Raw genomic sequence first — 21254 nt, 5'->3', positions numbered from 1 at the left:
CCTAACCCTAACCCTAAACCAAACCCCTAACCCTATCCCTAACCCTAACCCCAACCCTAACCCTAACTCTAACCCTAACCCTAACCCCAACTCTAACCCTAACTCTAACCCTAAAACTAACCCGAGCCCTAACACTAACCCTAACTCTAACCATAACTCTAAATCTAACCCTTACTCTAACTCTAACCCTAACACAAACCCAAACCCAAACCCAAACCCTAACACTAACCCTAACCCTAACCCTAACTCAAACCCTAACCCTAACCCCTAACACTAACCCTAACCCTAATGTTAGGGTGGCGGAGACAATGTACAGATATCTTCTGCTACTCCTGAATTCTGGACTTCATCCCAGAAGAACCCTAACACTAACATTAGCGCTAACCCCTATCCCTAACCCCTAAGTGCTAACCCCTAACCCTCTAACCCTAACTCTAACCCTAACCCCCACCCTAACTCTAACACTAACCCTAACATTAACTCTTACCCTAACTCTAACACTTACTCTAACCCTAACTCTAACCCTAACCCTAACCCTAACATTAGCGCTAACCCCTAACCCTAACCCCTAACCCTATCTCCTAACCCTAGCCCTAACCCTAACTATAACCCCTAACCCTACCTGAACCCTAACCCTCTAAGCCTAACTCTAAACCTAACCCTAACTCTAACCCTAGCACTAATCCTAACTCTAACTCTAACTCTAACTCTAACCCTAACTCTAACCCTAACCCTAAGGACACTAACCCTAACTCTAAACCTAACTCTAACTCTTACACTAACCCTAACTCTAACTCTAACTCTAACCCTAACTCTAACCCTAACCCTTACTCTAACCCTAACCATAACCCTAACATTAGCGCTAACCCCTAACCCTAAACCTAACCCTAACCCTCTAACTCTAAACCTAACCCTAACTCTAACCCTAGCACTAACCCTAACTCTAACTCTAACCCTAACTCTAACCCTAACCCCTAACCCTAAGGACACTAACCCTAACTTTAGCACTAACCCTAACTCTAACCCTTACATTAACCCTAACTCTAACTCTAACCCTAACTCTAACCCTAACCCTAAGAACCCTAACCCTAACATTAGCGCTGACCCCTAACCCTAACCCCTAAACCTGTCCCCTAACCTTTAACCCTAACCCTCTAACCCTAACCTCTAACTCTAACCCTAACCCTAACCCTAATCCTAACTCTAACCCTATCCCTAAACCTAACATTAGCGCTAACCCCTAACCCTAACTCGAACTCTAACCCTAACACTAACCCTAACTCTAACACTAACCCAAACTCTAACACTAACCCTAACCCAAGGGGCCTAACCCTAACATTAGCGCTAAGCCCTAACCCTAACCCCTAACTTTTAACCCTAACCCTAACCCTCTAACTCTAACCCTAATCCTAACTCTAAAACTAACCCTAACTTTAACCCTAACTCTAACCCTAACCCTAACACTATCCCTAACACTAACTCTAACCATAACTCTAACCCTAACACTAACCCTAACTCTAACCCTAAACCTAACCCCTAACACTAACCCTAAATCTAAGCCAAACTCTAACCCTAACCCTACCCCTAACACTAACCCTAACCCTTACTCTAACCCTAACTCTATCCCTAAACCTACATCTAACCCTAACCCATCTAACCATAACCCCTAACCTTAATCATAACTCTTTCTCTATCCCTAACCCATCTAACCCTAACCCTAACCTTAATCCTAACTCTAACCCTAACCCTAACCCTTACCCTAACCCTAACTCTAAACCTAACACTAACTCTAACCCTAACCCCAACCCTAACCCAAACACTAACTAACCCTGACTCTAACCCTAAGCCCAACTCTAACCCTAACCCCTAACCCTAAACCTAACACTAACCCTAACCCTAGCCCTAATACTAACCCTAACACTAACTCTAACCCTAACTCTAAATCTAACCCTTACTCTAACTCTAACCCTAAGACTAACCCTAACCCCTAACTCTAACCCTAACCCCTAACCCTAACCCTAATAGCAGGGTGGCAGAGACAATGTACAGATATCTTCTGCTAATCCTGAATTCTGGACTTCATCCTAGAAGAACCCTAACACTAACATTAGCGCTAACCCCTAACCCTATCCCCTAACCCCTAACCTTTAACCCTCTAACCCTAATTCTAACCCTAACCCTAACCCTAACCCCCACCATAACTCTAAACCCAACACTAACCCTAACATTAACTCTTACCCTAACTCTAAACCTAACTCTAACCCTAACCCTAACCCAAACTCTAACCCTAACTCTAACCCTAACCCCTAACCCTAACCCTAACCATAACCCCTAACCCTACACAAACCCTAACCCTCTAACCCTCTAACCATAACTCTAAACCTAACCCTAACTCTAACCCTAGCACTAATCCTAACTCTAACCCTAACTCCTACCCTAACCCCCTAACCCTAACCCTAACACTATCCCCAACACTCACCTTAACCCTAACCCTAACCCCAACCCTAACACTAACACTAACTCTAACATTAACTCTAACCCTAACTCTAACCCCTAATTCTAACCCTAACACTAACACTAACCCCAACCCAAACTCTAACTATAACCCTAACTCTAACCCTAACCCCTAAACCTAACACTAGCCCTAACACTAACCCTAACACTAACCCTCACACTAACCCTAACCCCTAACCCTAAGGAAACTAACCCTAACATTAGTGCTAACCCCTAACCCTAACATTAGCGCTATCCCCTAACCCCTAACCCTAACCCCTAACCTTTAACCCTAACCCTCTAACCCTAACCCCTAACTCCAACACTAACCCTAACTCTAACCCTAACCCTAACCCAAAACCTAACCCTAACCCTAACTCTAACCCTAAACCTAACCCTAACCCTTGCTCTAACCCAAACACTAACCCTAACCCTAAGGACCCTAACCCTAACCCTCTAACCCTAACCCCTAACTCTATCCCTATCCCCTAACACTAATCCTAACTCTAACCCTAAACCTAACCCTTGCTCTAACCCTAACACTAACACTAAGGACCCTAACCCCTAACCCCTAACCTTTAACCCTAACCCTAACCCTCTAACCCTAACCCCTAACCCTAACTCTATCCTTATCCCCTAACACTAATCCTAACTCTAACCCTAACCCTAATAGCAGTGTGGCGGAGACAATGTACAGATATCTTCTGCTAATCCTGAATTCTGGACATCATTCCAGAAGGACCCTAAAACTAACATTAATGCTAACCCCTAACCCTAACCCCAACCCTAACTCTAACCCTAACACTAACATTAACTCTAACCCCTAACCCTAATGCTAACACTAACACTAACCCTAACTCTAACTCTAACCCCTAACCCTAACCCTAACACTAACCCTAACATTAACCCTAACCCTAACACTAACCCTAACCCTAACACTAACCCTAACACTAACCCTAACCCTAACCCTAACCCCTAACCCTAACCCTAATAGCAGTATGGCGGAGACAATGTACAGAAATCTTCTGTTAATCCTGAATTCTGGACTTCATCCCAGAAGGACCCTAACACTAACATTAGCGCTAACCCCTAACCCTAACCCTAACCCTCTAACCCTAACTCTAACCCTAACCCCAACCCTAACCGTAACACTAAGACTAACATTAACTCTAATCCTAACTCTAACCCTAACTCTAACACTAACCCTAACCCTAACTCTAAGACTAACCCTAACCCTAACTCTAACCCTAACCCCTAACCCTAACTCTAACCCTAGCCCTAAATCTAACCCTAACACTAACCCTAACCCTAACTCTAACCCTAAGAACCCTAACTCTAACCCTAACTCTAACCCTAACCCTAACTCTAACCTAACTCTAACCCTAACACTATCACTAACACTCACCTTAACCCTAACCCTAACTCTAACCCTAACCCTAGCCCTAAATCTAACCCTAACTCTAACCCTAACCCTAAGGACCCTAACACTAACATTAGCGTTAACCCCTAACCCTAACCCCTAACTGCTAACCCCTAACCTTTAAACCTAACCCTCTAACCCTAACTCTAACCCCAACCCTAACCCTAACCCCAACCGTAACACTAACCCTAACATTAACTCTAACCCTAACTCTAACCCTAACACTAACCCTAACCCTAACTCTAACCCTAACTCTAACCCTAACACTAACCCTAACCCTAACTCTAACTCTAACCCTAACCTAACTCTAACCCGAGCCCTATATCTAACCCTAACACTAACCCTAACCCTAACTCTAACCCTAAGGACCCTAACCCTAACATTAGTGCTAATCCCTAACCCTAACCCCTAACCCCTAACCTTTAACCCTAACCCTCTAACCCTAACTCTAACCCTAACCCTAACTCTAAACCTAACTCTAACCCTAACCCTAACTCTAACCCAAACTCTAACCCTAACCCTAACTCTAACCCTAACCCTAACTCTAATCCTATCTCTAACCCTAACGCTAACCCCTAACCCTAACCCCTAACCCCTAACCCTAACCCTAACCCTAACCCTAGCCCTAACCCTAACCCCTTACCCTAACCCTAACCTTAACCCCTAACCCTAACCCTAACCCTAACCCTAACCAGAACCCTAACCCTAACCTTAACCCTCTAACCCTCTAACCATAACTCTAAACCTAACCCTAACTCTAACCCTAGCACTAACCCTAACTCTAACCCTAACTCTAACCCTAACCCTAACACTATCCCTAACCCTCACCCTAAGGACCCTAACCCTAACATTAGCGTTAACCCCTAAAGCTAACCCCTAACCTTTAACCCCTAACCTTTAACCCTAACCCTCTACCCCTAACTCTAACCCTAACTCAAGCCCTAATCTTAACTCTAACCCTAACTCTAACCCTAACCCTAACTCTAACCCTAACCCTAACCCTAACATTAGTGCTAACCCCTAACCCTAACCCCTAACCCTAACTCTAACTCTAACCCTAACCCTAACTCTAACACTAACCCTAACTCTAACCCTAAATCTAACTCTAACCCTAACTCTAACCCTAACCCTAACCCTAACCCTAACTCTAACACTAACCCTAACAATAACCCTAACACTAACCCTCACCCTAACCCTAACCCTAACCCTAACCCCCTAACCCTCTAACCCTAACCCCTAACTCTAACAATAACTCTAACCTAACACTAATCCTAACCCTAACTCTAACCCTAACTCTATCCCTAACCCTAACTCTAACCCTAACCCATCTAACCCTAACCCTAACCTTAATCCTAACCCTAACTCTAACCTTAACCCATCTTACCCAAACCCTAACCCTAACCTTAATGCTGACCCTAACTCTAACCCTAACCCTGACCCTAACCCTAACCCTAACTCTAACCCTAACACTATCCCTAACACTAACTCTAACCCTCAACCCTAGCGCTGACCCCTAACCCCTAAACCTAACCCCTATTCCCTAACCCTAACCCAGAAGGACCCTAACCCTAACATTAGTGCTAACCCCTAACCCTAACCCCTAACCTTTAACCCTAACCCTAACCCTCTAACCCTAACTCTAACCCTAACTCTAACCCTAACCCTAACTCTAAACCTAACTCTAACCCTAACCCTAACTCTAACCCTAACTCTAACCCTAACCCTAACTCTAATCCTAACCCTAACTCTAATCCTATCTCTAACCCTAACGCTAACCCCTAACCCTAACCCCTAACCCCTAACCCTAACCCTAACCCTAGCCCTAACCCTAACCCCTTACCCTAACCTTAACCCCTAACCCTAACCCTAACCCGAACCCTAACCCTAACCTTAACCCGCTAACCATAACTCTAAACCTAACCCTAACTCTAACCCTAGCACAAACCCTAACTCTAACCCTAACTCTAACCCTAACCCTAACTCTAACCCTAACTCTAACCCTAACACTATCCCTAACCCTCACCCTAAGGACCCTAACCCTAACATTAGCGTTAACCCCTAACCCTAACCCCTAACCTTTAACCCCTAACCTTTAACCCTAACCCTCTACCCCTAACTCTAACCCTAACTCAAGCCCTAACCTTAACTCTAACCCTAACTCTAACCCTAACCCTAACTCTAACCCTAACCCTAACCCTAACATTAGTGCTAACCCCTAACCCTAACCCCTAACCCTAACTCTAACTCTAACCCTAACCCTAACTCTAAAACTAACCCTAACTCTAACCCTAAATCTAACTCTAACCCTAACTCTAACCCTAACTCTAACCCTAACCCTAACCCAAACTCTAACACTAACCCTAACAATAACCCTAACACTAACCCTCACCCTAACCCTAACCCTAACCCCTAACTCTAACAATAACTCTAACCCTAACACTAATCCTAACCCTAACTCTAACCCTAACTCTATCCCTAACCCTAACTCTAACCCTAACCCATCTAACCCTAACCCTAACCTTAATCCTAACCCTAACTCTAACCCTAACCCATCTTACCCAAACCCTAACCCTAACCTTAATGCTGACCCTAACTCTAACCCTAACCCTGACCCTAACCCTAACCCTAACTCTAACCCTAACACTATCCCTAACACTAACTCTAACCCTCACCCCTAGCGCTGACCCCTAACCCCTAAACCTAACCCCTATTCCCTAACCCTAACCCAGAAGGACCCTAACCCTAACATTAGTGCTAACCCCTAACCCTAACCCCTAACTGCTAACCCCTAACCTTTAACCCTAACCCTCTAACCCTAACTCTAACCCTAACCCCAACCCTAACTCTAACCCTAACACTAACCCTAACATTAACTCTAAACCTATCTCTAACCCTAACTCTAACACTAACCCAAACTCTCTCTAACCCTAAACCTAACCCCTAACCTTTAACCCTAACCCTAACCCTAACCCTCTTACCCTAACCCCTAACTCTAAACCTAACCCTAACCCTAACTCTAACCCTAACTCTAACCCTAACTCTTACCCTAAATCTAACCCTAACCCTAACTCTAACCCTAACCCTAACTCTAACCCTAAACCTAACCCTAACATTAGCGCTGACCCCTAACCCTAACCCCTAACCCTATCCGCTAACCTGAACCCTAACCCTAACCATATCCCTCTAAGCCTCTAACTCTAAACCTAACTCTAACCCTAGCACTAACCCTAACTCTAACCCTAACTCTAACCCTAACCCTAATTCTAACCCTAACCCTAACACTATCCCTAACACTCACCTTAACCCTATCCCTAACCCTAACCCCAACCCTAAACCTAACCCTAACCCTAACCCTAACATTAACTTTAACCCTAACTCTAACACTAACCCTAGCTCTAACCCTAACCCTAACTCTAACCCTAACATTAGCACTAACCTCTAACCTTTACCCCTAACCCTAACCCCTAACCTTAACCCTAACTCTAACCCTAACCCTAACTCTAACTAACCCAAACTCTAAACCTAACCCTAACTCTAACCCTAACCCTAACAATAACCCTAACACTAATCCTCACCCTAACCCTAACCCTCACCCTCTAACCATAACCCCTAACTCTAACCCTAACTCTAGCCCTAACCCTAACACTAACCCTAAGCCTAACTTTAACCCTAACTCTATCCCTAACCCTAACCCATCTAACCCTAACCCCTAACTCTCACCTTAATCCTAACCCTAACTCTAACCCTAACCCATTTAACCCTAACCCTATCCCTAACCTTAATGCTAACACTAACTCTAACCCTGACCCTAACTCTAACCCTAACTCTAACCCTAACACTATCCCTAAAACGAACTCTAACCCTAACCCTAACCCTGACCCTAACCCTAACTTTAACCCTAACTCTATCCCTAACCCCTAACCCTAAATCTAACACTAACCCTAACCCTAGCCCTAAACCTAACCCTAACTCTAACCCTAACTCTAACTCTAACCCTAACACTAACCCTAACTCTAACCCTAACCCTAAACCTAAACCCTAATACTAACCCTAACTCTAACCCTAACCCCTAACACTAACCCTTACTTTAACTCTAACCCTAATAGCAGTGTGGCGGAGACAATGTACAGATATCTTCTGCTAATCCTGAATTCTGGACTGCATCCCAGAAGGACCCTAACACTAACATTAGTGGTAACCCCTAACCCTAACCCCTAACTGCTAACCCCTAACCTTTAACCCTAACCCTAACCCTCTAACCCTAACTCTAACCCTAACCCTAACCCTAAACCCAACCCTAACCGTAACACTAACCCTAACATTAACTCTAACCCTAACTCTAACCCTAACTCTGACCCTAAAACTAACCCTAATCCTAACTCTAACTCTAACCCTAACCCTAACCTAACACTAACCCTAGTCCTAAATCTAACCCTAACCCTAACCCCACCTCTAACCCTAAGGACCCTAACCCTAACATTAGTGATAACCCCTAACCCTAACCCCTAACATTTAACCCTAACCCTAACCCTCTAACCCTAACCCCTAACCCTTATCTCTAACCCAAACTCTAACCCTAACCCTAACTCTAACCTTAACTCTAACCCTAACCCTAACCCTAACTCTAAACCTAACTCTAACCCTAACCCTAACTCTAACCCTAACCCTAACTCTAACCCTAACTCTAACCCTAACACTATCCCTAACACTCATCTTAACCCTAACCCTAACTCTAACTCTAACCCTAACCCTAGCCCTAAATCTAACTCTAACACTAACCCTAACCCTCACCCTAAGGACCCTAACCCTAACATTTGCATTAACCCCTAACCCCTAACCTTTAACCCCTAACCTTTAACCTTAACCCTCTAACCCTAACCCCTAACTCTAACACTAACTCAAACCCTAACCCTAACTCTAACCCTAACTCTAACCCTAATCCTAACCCTAACTCTAACCCTAAGCCTAACCCTAACATTAGTGCTAACCCCTAACCCTAACCCCTAACCCTAACTCTAACGCTAACCCTAACCCTAACTCTAACACTAAACCTAACTCTAACCCTAAACCTAACTCTAACCCTAACTCTAACCCTAACCCTAACCCTCAACCTCACCCTCTAACCCTAACCCCTAACTCTAACCCTAACCCTAACCCTAACACTAACCCTAACCCTAACTCTAACCCTAATTCTATCCCTAACCCTAACCCATCTAACCCTAACCCCTAACTCTAACCTTAATCCTAACCCTAACTCTAACCCTAACCCATTTAAACCTAACCCTATCCCTAACCTTAATGCTTACCCTAACTCTAACTCTAACCCTGACCCTAACCCTAAGCCTAACCCTAATCCTAACACTATCCCTAAAACTAACTCTAACCCTAACCCTAACCCTGACCCTAACTCTAACTCTAACCCTAACTCTGTCCCTAACCCCTAACCCCTAACCCTAAATCTAACACTAACCCTAGCCCTAACCCTAACCCTAACCCTAACTCTAACTCTAACCCTAACCCTAACCCCAACCCTAATCGTAACACTAACCCTAACATTAACTCTAACCCTAAAAATAACCCTATCCCTAACTCTAACCCTAACTCTTACCCTAACCCCTAACCCTAACCCTAATCCAACCCTAACCCTAGCCCTAAATCTAACCCTAACACTAACCCTAATTCTAACCCTAAGGACCCTAACATTAACATTAGAGCTATCCCCTAACCCTAACCCCTAACCTTTAACCCTAATCCTAACCCTCTAACCCCTAACTCTAACCCTAACTCTAACCCTAAACCTAACGCTAACATTAGCGCTGACCCCTAACCCTAACCCCTAACCCTAACCGCTAACCTGAACCCTAACCCTAACCCTAACCCTAACCATATCCCTCTAAGCCACTAACTCTAAACCTAACTCTAACCCTAGCACTAACCCTAACTCTAACCCTAACTATAACCCTAACCCTAATTCTAACCCTAACTCTAACCCTAACACTATCCCTAACACTCACCTTAACCCTATCCCTAACCCTAACCCCAACCCTAAACCTAACCCTAACCCTAACATTAACTCTAACCCTAACTCTAACACTAACCCTAGCTCTAACCCTAACCCTAACTCTAACTCTAACCCTAACATTAGCACTAACCTCTAACCTTTACCCCTAACCCTAACCCCTAACCCTAACCCTAACTCTAACCCTAACCCTAACTCTAACTAACCCAAACTCTAAACCTAACCCTAACCCTAACAATAACCCTAACACTAATCCTCACCCTAACCCTAACCCTCACCCTCTAACCCTAACCCCTAACCCCTAACTCTAACCCTAACCCTAACACTAACCCTAACCCTAACTTTAACCCTAACTCTATCCCTAACCCTAACCCATCTAACCCTAACCCCTAACTCTAACCTTAATCCTAACCCTAACTCTAACCCTAACCCATTTAACCCTAACCCTATCCCTAACCTTAATGCTAACCCTAACTCTAACCCTAACCCTGACCCTAACCCTAACCCTAACTCTAACCCTAACACTATCCCTAAAACGAACTCTAACCCTAACCCTAACCCTGACCCTAACCCTAACTTTAACCCTAATTCTATCCCTAACCCCTAACCCTAAATCTAACACTAACCCTAACCCTAGCCCTAACCCTAACCCTAACTCTAACCCTAACTTTAACTCTAACCCTAACCCTAACACTAACCCTAACTCTAACCCTAACCCCTAACACTAACCCTTACCCTAACTCTAACCCTAATAGCAGTGTGGCGGAGACAATGTACAGATATCTTCTGCTAATCCTGAATTCTGGACTGCATCCCAGAAGGACCCTAACACTAACATTAGTGGTAACCCCTAACCCTAACCCCTAACTGCTAACCCCTAACCTTTAACCCTAACCCTAACTCTAAACCCAACCCTAACCGTAACACTAACCCTAACATTAACTCTAACCCTAACTCTAACCCTAACTCTGACCCTAAAACTAACCCTAACCCTAACTCTAACTCTAACCCTAACCCTAACCTAACACTAACCCTAATCCTAAATCTAACCCTAACCCTACCTCTAACCCTAAGGACCCTAACCCTAACATTAGTGATAACCCCTAACCTAACCCCTAACATTTAACCCTAACCCTAACCCTCTAACCCTAACCCCTAACCCTTATCTATAACCCAAACTCTAACCCTAACCCTAACTCTAACCCTAACTCTAACCCTAACCCTAACTCTAAACCTAACTCTAACCCTAACCCTAACTCTAACCATAACCCTAACTCTAACCCTAACTCTAACCCTAACACTATCCCTAACACTCATCTTAACCCTAACCCTAACTCTAACCCTAGCCCTAAATCTAACTCTAACACTAACCCTAACCCTCACCCTAAGGACCCTAACCCTAACATTAGCATTAACCCCTAACCTTTAACCCCTAACCTTTAACCTTAACCCTCTAACCCTAACCCCTAACTCTAACACTAACTCAAGCCCTAACCCTAACTCTAACCCTAACTCTAACCCTAATCCTAACCCTAACTCTAACCCTAAGCCTAACCCTAACATTAGTGCTAACCCCTAACCCTAACCCCTAACCCTAACTCTAACGCTAACCCTAACCCTTAATCTAACACTAAACCTAACTCTATCCCTAACCCTAACTCTAACCCTAACTCTAACCCTAACCCTAACCCTCAACCTCACCCTCTAACCCTAACCCCTAACCCTAACCCTAACCCTAACACTAACCCTAACCCTAACTCTAACCCTAATTCTATCCCTAACCCTAACCCATCTATTCCTAACCCCTAACTCTAACCTTAATCCTAACCCTAACTCTAACCCTAACCCATGTAACCCTAACCCTATCCCTAACCTTAATGCTAACCCTAACTCTAACCCTAACCCTGACCCTAACCATAACCCTAACTCTAACCCTAACACTATCCCTAAAACCAACTCTAACCCTAACCCTAACCCTAACCCTGACTCTAACTCTAACCCTAACTCTATCCCTAACCCCTAACCCTAAATATAACACTAACCCTAGCCCTATCTCTAACCCTAACCCTAACTCTAACTCTAACCCTAACACTAACCCGAACTCTAACCCTAACCCCTAACACTAACCCTAACCCTAACTCTAACCCTAAGAGCAGTGTGGTGGAGACAATTTACAGATATCTTCTGATAATCCTGAATTCTGGACTTCATCCCAGAAGGACCCTAACACTAACATTAGCGCTAACCCCTAACCCTATCCCCTAACTGCTAACCCCTAACCTTTAACCCTAACCCTCTAACCCTAACTCTAACCCTAACCCCAACCCTAACCGTAACACTAACCCTAACAACAACTCTATTCCTAACTCTAACCCCAACTCTAACCCTAACACTAACCCTAACTTTATCTCTAATCCTAACTCTAACCCTAACCCCTTACCCTAACCCTAACTTAACTCTAACCCTAGCCCTAAATCTAACCCTAACACTAACCTTAACTCTAACTCTAACCCTAAGGACCCTAACCCTAACATTAGTGCTAACCCCTAACTCTAACCCCTAACCCTAACCCCTAACCTTTAACCCTAACCCTAACCCCTAACTCTAACACTAACTCTAACCCTAAACCTAACCCTAACCCTAACTCTAACCCTAACCCTAACTCTAACCCTAACTCTAAACCTACCTCTAACCCTAACCCTAACTCTAACCCTAACTCTAACACTAACCCTAACCCTAACTCTAACACTAACCCTAACCCTAACTCTAACCCTAACCTCTAACCCTAACTCTAACCCTAGCCCTAAATCTAACCCTAACTCTAACCCTAACCCTAACTCTAACCCTAACTCTAACCCTAACACTATCACTAACACTCACCTTAACCCTAACCCTAACTCTAACCCTAACCCTAGCCCTAAATCTAAGGACCCTAACCCTAACCCCTAACCCTAACCACTAACTGCTAACCCCTAACCTTTAACCCTAACCCTAACCCTCTAACCCTAACTCTAACCCCAACCCTAACCCTAACCCCAACCCTAACCGTAACACTAACCCTAACATTAACTCTAACCCTAACTCTAACCCTAACTCTAACCCTAACACTAACCCTAACCCTATCTCTAACTCTAACCCTAACCTAACTCTAACCCGAGCCCTATATCTAACCCTAACCCTAACCCTAACTCTAACCCTAAGGACCCTAACATTAGTGCTAATCCCTAACCCTAACCCCTAACCCCTAACCTTTAACCCTAACCCTAACCCTCTAACCCTAACTCTAACCCTAACTCTAACCCTAACCCTAACTCTAAACCTAACTCTAACCCTAACCCTAACCCTAACTCTAACCCTAACCCTAACTCTAACCCTAACCCTAACTCTAATCCTATCTCTAACCCTAACGCTAACCCCTAACCCTAACCCCTAACCCTAACCCTAACCCTAGCCCTAACCCTAACCCCTTACCCTAACCCTAACCTTAACCCCTAACCCTAACCCGAACCCTAACCTTAACCCTCTAACCCTCTAACCATAACTCTAAACCTAGCCCTAACTCTAACCCTAGCACTAACCCTAACTCTAACCCTAACTCTAACCCTAACCCTAACTCTAACCCTAACTCTAACCCTAACACTATCCCTAACCCTAAGGACCCTAACATTAGCGTTAACCCCTAACCCTAACCCCTAACCTTTAACCCCTAACCTTTAACCCTAACCCTCTACCCCTAACTCTAAACCTTACTCAAGCCCTAACCTTAACTCTAACCCAAAATCTAACCCTAACCCTAACTCTAACCCTAACCCTAACATTAGTGCTAACCCCTAACCCTAACCCCTAACCCTAACTCTAACTCTAACCCTAACCCTAACTCTAACACTAACCCTAACTCTAACCCCAAAATCTAACTCTAACCCTAACTCTAACCATAACTCTAACCCTAACCCTAACCCTAACCCTAACTCTAACAATAACTCTAACACTAACACTAATCCTAACCCTAACTCTAACCCTAACTCTATCCCTAACCCTAATTCTAACCCTAACCCATCTATCCCTAACCTTAATCCTAACCCTAACTCTAAACCTAACCCATCTTACCCAAACCCTAACCCTAACCTTAATGCTGACCCTAACTCTAACCCTAACCCTGACCCTAACCCTAACCCTAACCCTAACACTATCCCTAACACTAACTCTAACCCTCACCCCTAGCGCTGACCCCTAACCCCTAAACCTAACCCCTATTCCCTAACCCAACCCAGAAGGACCCTAACCCTAACATTAGTGCTAACCCCTAACCCTAACCCCTAACTGCTAACCCCTAACCTTTAACCCTAACCCTCTAACCCTAGCTCTAACCCTAACCCCAACCCTAACTCTAACCCTAACACTAACCCTAACATTAACTCTAAACCTATCTTTAACCCTAACTCTAACACTAACCCAAACTCTCTCTTACCCTAAACCTAACCCCTGACCTTTAACCCTAACCCTAACCCTCTTACCCTAACCCCTAACTCTAAACCTAACCCTAACCCTAACTCTAACCCTAACTCTAACCATAACCCTAACTCTTACCCTTACTCTAACCCTAACCCTAACTCTAACCCTAACCCTAACTCTAACCCTAAACCTAACCCTAACATTAGCGCTGACCCCTAACCCTAACCCCTAACCCTAACCGCTAACCTGAACCCTAACCCTAACCCTAACCATATCCCTCTAAGCCTCTAACTCTAAACCTAACTCTAACCCTAGCACTAACCCTAACTCTAACAATAACTCTAACCCTAACCCTAATTCTAACCCTAACTCTAACCCTAACACTATCCCTAACACTCACCTTAACCCTATCCCTAACCCCAACCCCAACCCTAAACCTAGCCCTAACCCTAACCCTAACCCTAACATTAACTTTAACCCTAACTCTAACACTAACCCTAGCTCTAACCCTAACCCTAACTCTAACCCTAACATTAGCACTAACCGCTAACCTTTACCCCTAACCCGAACCCTAACTCTGACTAACCCTAACTCTAAACCTATCCCTAACTCTAACCCTAACCCTAACAATAACCCTAACACTAATCCTCACCCTAACCCTAACCCTCACCCTACAACCCTAACCCCTAACTCTAACACTAACTCTAACCCTAACACTAACCCTAACCCTAACTTTAACCCTAACTCTATCCCTAACCATAACCCATCTAACCCTAACCCCTAACTCTAACCTTAATCCTAACCCTAACTCTAACCCTAACCCATTTAACCCTAACCCTATCCCTAACCTTAATGCTAACCCTAACTCTAACCCTAACCCTGACCCTAACCCGAACCCTAACTCTAACCCTAACACTATCCCTAAAACGAACTCTAACCCTAACCCTAACCCTGACCCTAACCCTAACTTTAACCCTAACTCTATCCCTAACCCCTAACCCTAAATCTAACACTAACCCTAACCCTAGCCCTAACCCTAACTCTAACCCTAACTCTAACTCTAACCCTAACCCTAACCCTAACACTAACCCTAACTCTAACCCTAACCCTAAACCTAAACCCTAATACTAACCCTAACTCTAACCCTAACACTAACCCTTACCCTAAGTCTAACCGTAATAGCAGTGTGGCGGAGACAATGTACAGATATCTTCTGCTAATCCTGAATTCTGGACTGCATCCCAGAAGGACCCTAACACTAACATTAGTGCTAACCCCTAACCCTAACCCCTAACTGCTAACCCCTAACCTTTAACCCTAACCCTAACCCTCTAACCCTAACTCTAACCCTAACCCCAACCCTAACCGTAACACTAACCCTAACATTAACTCTAACCCTAACTCTAACCCTAACTCTAACCCTAAAACTAACCCTAACCCTAACTCTAACTCTAACCCTAACCCTAACCTAACACTAACCCTAGTCCTAAATCTAACCCTAACCCTAACCCTACCTCTAACCCTAAGGACCCTAACCCTAACATTAGTGATAACCCCTAACCCTAACCCCTAACCCTTAACTCTAACCCAAACTCTAACCCTAACCCTAACTCTAACCCTAACTCTAACCCTAACCCTAACCCTAACTCTAACCCTAACCCTAACTCTAACCCTAACTCTAATCCTAATGCTGGCCATACACGTATAGATTTTCGTCCGGAAATTTTCGTTTCAAGAAAATTCGTTTGATTTTCTAATCGTTAGTGGGGTTAAATTGATGTCCTTTTTCGACTGCAGCGACGGGAAAATTCGTAGGGGCAGAAGGGAAAACTTTTCTCGATCAACGAATGTTCGGGCAGTGTATGTGGTAATCGTTCAGAAATTACATTCATTTTAAAATTAAATGTTAAAAGCAAAAGACAATTTTCGAACGACATTCGTCTATTCAAAGAATGTTCAAAGAATGTTCAAAGAATGTTCAAAGAATGTTCAAAGAATGTTCAAAGAATATTCCCGTCCAAAAATCTATATGTGTATGGCTAGCATAACTCTAACCCTAATGCTAACCCCTAGCCCTAACCCCTAACCCTAAACCTAGCCCTAACCCTAACCCTAACCCCTAACCCTAACTTCTAACTCTAACCCGAACCCTAACCCTCTAACCCTCTAACCCTAACTCTAAACCTAACCCTAACTCTAACCCTAACTCTAACCCTAACCCTAACTCTAACCCTAACCCTAACACTATCCCTAACACTCATCTTAACCCTAACCCTAACTCTAACTCTAACCCTAACCCTAGCCCTAAATCTAACTCTAACACTAACCCTAACCCTCACCCTAAGGACCCTAACCCTAACATTAGCATTAACCCCTAACCCTAATCCCTAACCTTTAACCCCTAACCTTTAACCTTAACCCTCTAACCCTAACCCCTAACTCTAACACTAACTCAAGCCCTAACTCTAACCCTAACTCTAACCCTAATCCTAACCCTAACTCTAACCCTAAGCCTAACCCTAACATTAGTGCTAACCCCTAACCCTAACCCCTAACCCTAACGCTAACCCTAACCCTAACTCTAACACTAAACCTAACTCTAACCCTAACCCTAACTCTAACCCTAACTCTAACCCTAACCCTAACCCTCAACCTCACCCTCTAACCCTAACCCCTAACTCTAACCCTAACCCTAACCCTAACACTAACCCTAACCCATTTAAACCTAACCCTATCCCTAACCTTAATGCTAACCCTAACTCTAACCCTAACCCTGACCATAACCCTAAGCCTAACCCTAATCCTAACACTATCCCTAAAACTAACTCTAACCCTAACCCTAACCCTGACCCTAACTCTAACCTTAACTCTATCCCTAACCCCTAACTCCTAACCCTAAATCTAACACTAACCCTAGCCCTAACCCTAACCGTAACACTAACCCTAACATTAACTCTAACCCTAACTCTAACCCTAAAAATAACCCTATCCCTAACTTTAACCCTAACTCTTACCCTAACCCCTAACCCTAACCCTAATCTAACTCTAACCCTAGCCCTAAATCTAACCCTAACACTAACCCTAACCCTAACTCTAACCCTAAGGACCCTAACCCTAACATTAGTGCTAACCCCTAACCCTAACCCCTAACCCTAACCCCTAACCTTTAACCCTAATCCTAACCCTCTAACCCCTAACTCTAACCCTAACTCTAACCCTAACCCTAACTCTAACCCTAACTCTAACCCTAACCCTAACCCTAACCCTAACTCTAAACGTAACTCTAACCCTAACCCTAACTCTAACCCTAACTCTAACCCGAACCCTAACTCTTACCCTAACCCTAACTCTAATCCTAACTCTAACCCTAACGCTAACCCCTAACCCTAACCCTAACCCTAGCCCTAACCCTAATCCAAACCCTAACCCTAACCCATAACACCTAACCCGAACCCTAACCCTAACCCTCTAACCCTAACTCTAAACCTAACCCTAACTCTAAAACTAGCACTAACCCTAACCCTAACTCTAACACTAACCCTAACCCTCACCCTAAGGACCATAACCCTAACTCTAACCTCTAACCTTTACCCCTAACCCTAACCCCTAACCCTAACCCTAACTCTAACTAACCCTAACTCTAAACCTAACCCTAACTCTAACCCTAACCCAAACAATAACCCTAACACTAACCCTCTAACCATAACCCCTAACTATAACCCTAACGCTATCCCTAACCCTAACCCATCTAACCCTAACCCCTAACTCTAACCTTAATCCTAACCAAATCTCTAACTCTAACCCATTTAACCCTAACCCTATCCCTAACCTTAATGCTAACCCTAACTCTAACCCTAACCCTGACCCTAACCCTAACCCTAACCCTAACTCTAACCCTAACACTATCCCTAAAACTAACTCTAACCCTAACCCTAACCCTGACCCTAACTCTAACCCTAACTCTATCCCTAACCCCTAACCCTAAATCTAACACTAACCCTAACCCTAGCCCTAACTCTAACCCTAACTCTAACCCTAACTCTAACTCTAACCCTAACCATAACCTTAACACTAACCCTAACCCTAACCCTTACTCTAACCCTAACCCTAAACCCTAACACTAACCCTAACTCTAACCCTAACCCCTAATACTAACCCTAACCCTAACTCTAACCCTACTAGCAGTGTGGCGGAGACAATGTACAGATATCTTCTGCTAATCCTGAATTCTGGACTTCATCCCAGAAGGACCCTAACACTAACATTAGCGCTAACCCCTAACCCTAACTGCTAACCCCTAACCTTTAAGACTAACCCAAACCCTCTAACCCTAACTCTAACCCTAACCATAACCCTAACCCCAACCCTAACCGTAACACTAACCCTAACATTAACTCTAACCCTAAAACTAACCCTAACCCTAACTCTAATCCAAACACTGACCCTAACCCTAACAATAACTCTAACCCTAACTCTAACCCTAACCCCTAACCCTAACCCTAACCTAACTCTAACCATAGCCCTAAATCTAACCCTAAAACTAACCCTAACCCTAACCCTAACTCTAACCCTAAGGACCCTAACATTAGTGCTAACCCCTAACCCCTAACCCTAACCCCTAACCTTTAACCCTAACCCTAACCCTCTAACCCTAACTCTAACCCTAACCCCTAACACTAACCCTAACTCTAATCCTACTAGCAGTGTGGCGGAGACAATGTACAGAAATCTTCTGCTAATTCTGAATTCTGGACTTCATCCAAGAAGGACCCTAACACTAACATTAGGGCTAACCCCTAACCCTAACCCCAAACCCCTAACCTTTATCCCTAACCCTAACCGTCTAACCCTAACTCTAACCCTAACCCCAACCCTAACTTTAACCCTAACACTAACCCTAACATTAATTCTAAACCTAACTCTAAGCCTAACTATAACCCTAACCCTAACCCTAACTCTAACTCTAACTCTAACCCTAACACTAACCCTAACCCTAACTCTAAACCTAACTCTAATCCTAACTCCTAACCCTAAACCTAACTCTAACCCTAGCCCTAACACTAACCCTAACCCTAAGGACCCTAACCCTAACATTAGTGCTAACCCCTAACCCTAACCCCTAACCTTTAACCCTAACCCTCTAACCCTAACCCCTAACCCCTAACTCTAACCCTAACCCTAACTCTAACCCAAACTCTAACCCTAATCCTCACTCTAACCCTAACTCTATCCCTAACCCCTAACCCTAAATCTAACACTAACCCTAAACCTAGCCCTAACCCTAACCCTAACTCTAACCCTAACTCTAACTCTAACCCTAACCCTAACCCTAACTCTAAACTCTAACCCCTAACTCTAACCCTAACCCTAACTCTAACCCTAACTCTAACCCTAACCCTAACCCTAACTCTAAACGTAACTCTAACCCTAACCCTAACTCTAACCCTAACTCTAACCCGAACCCTAACTCTAACCCTAACCCTAACTCTAATCCTAACTCTAACCCTAACGCTAACCCCTAACCCTAACCCTAGCCCTAACCCTAATCCAAACCCTAACCCTAACCCCTAACACCTAACCCGAACCCTAACCCTCTAACCCTAACTCTAAACCTAACCCTAACTCTAAAACTAGCACTAACCCTAACTCTAACACTAACCCTAACCCTCACCCTAAGGACCCTAACCCTAACTCTAACCTCTAACCTTTACCCCTAACCCTAACCCCTAACCCTAACCCTAACTCTAACTAACCCTAACTCTAAACCTAACCCTAACTCTAACCCTAACCCAAACAATAACCCTAACACTAACCCTCTAACCATAACCCCTAACTATAACCCTAACGCTATCCCTAACCCTAACCCATCTAACCCTAACCCCTAACTCTAACCTTAATCCTAACCAAATCTCTAACTCTAACCCATTTAACCCTAACCCTATCCCTAACCTTAATGCTAACCCTAACTCTAACCCTAACCCTGACCCTAACCCTAACCCTAACCCTAACTCTAACCCTAACACTATCCCTAAAACTAACTCTAACCCTAACCCTAACCCTGACCCTAACTCTAACCCTAACTCTATCCCTAACCCCTAACCCTAAATCTAACACTAACCCTAACCCTAGCCCTAACTCTAACCCTAACTCTAACCCTAACTCTAACTCTAACCCTAACCATAACCTTAACACTAACCCTAACCCTAACCCTTACTCTAACCCTAACCCTAAACCCTAACACTAACCCTAACTCTAACCCTAACCCCTAATACTAACCCTAACCCTAACTCTAACCCTACTAGCAGTGTGGCGGAGACAATGTACAGATATCTTCTGCTAATCCTGAATTCTGGACTTCATCCCAGAAGGACCCTAACACTAACATTAGCGCTAACCCCTAACCCTAACTGCTAACCCCTAACCTTTAAGACTAACCCAAACCCTCTAACCCTAACTCTAACCCTAACCATAACCCTAACCCCAACCCTAACCGTAACACTAACCCTAACATTAACTCTAACCCTAAAACTAACCCTAACCCTAACTCTAATCCAAACACTGACCCTAACCCTAACAATAACTCTAACCCTAACTCTAACCCTAACCCCTAACCCTAACCCTAACCTAACTCTAACCATAGCCCTAAATCTAACCCTAAAACTAACCCTAACCCTAACCCTAACTCTAACCCTAAGGACCCTAACATTAGTGCTAACCCCTAACCCCTAACCCTAACCCCTAACCTTTAACCCTAACCCTAACCCTCTAACCCTAACTCTAACCCTAACCCCTAACACTAACCCTAACTCTAATCCTACTAGCAGTGTGGCGGAGACAATGTACAGAAATCTTCTGCTAATTCTGAATTCT

This window comes from Pelophylax lessonae (genome assembly GCF_965119305.1).
Source record: "Pelophylax lessonae genome assembly, chromosome: 12".
In the NCBI taxonomy this organism is placed as follows: domain Eukaryota; kingdom Metazoa; phylum Chordata; class Amphibia; order Anura; family Ranidae; genus Pelophylax; species Pelophylax lessonae.
The sequence above is the reverse complement of the archived record's forward strand: the minus strand, read 5'-3'. Positions refer to the sequence as shown.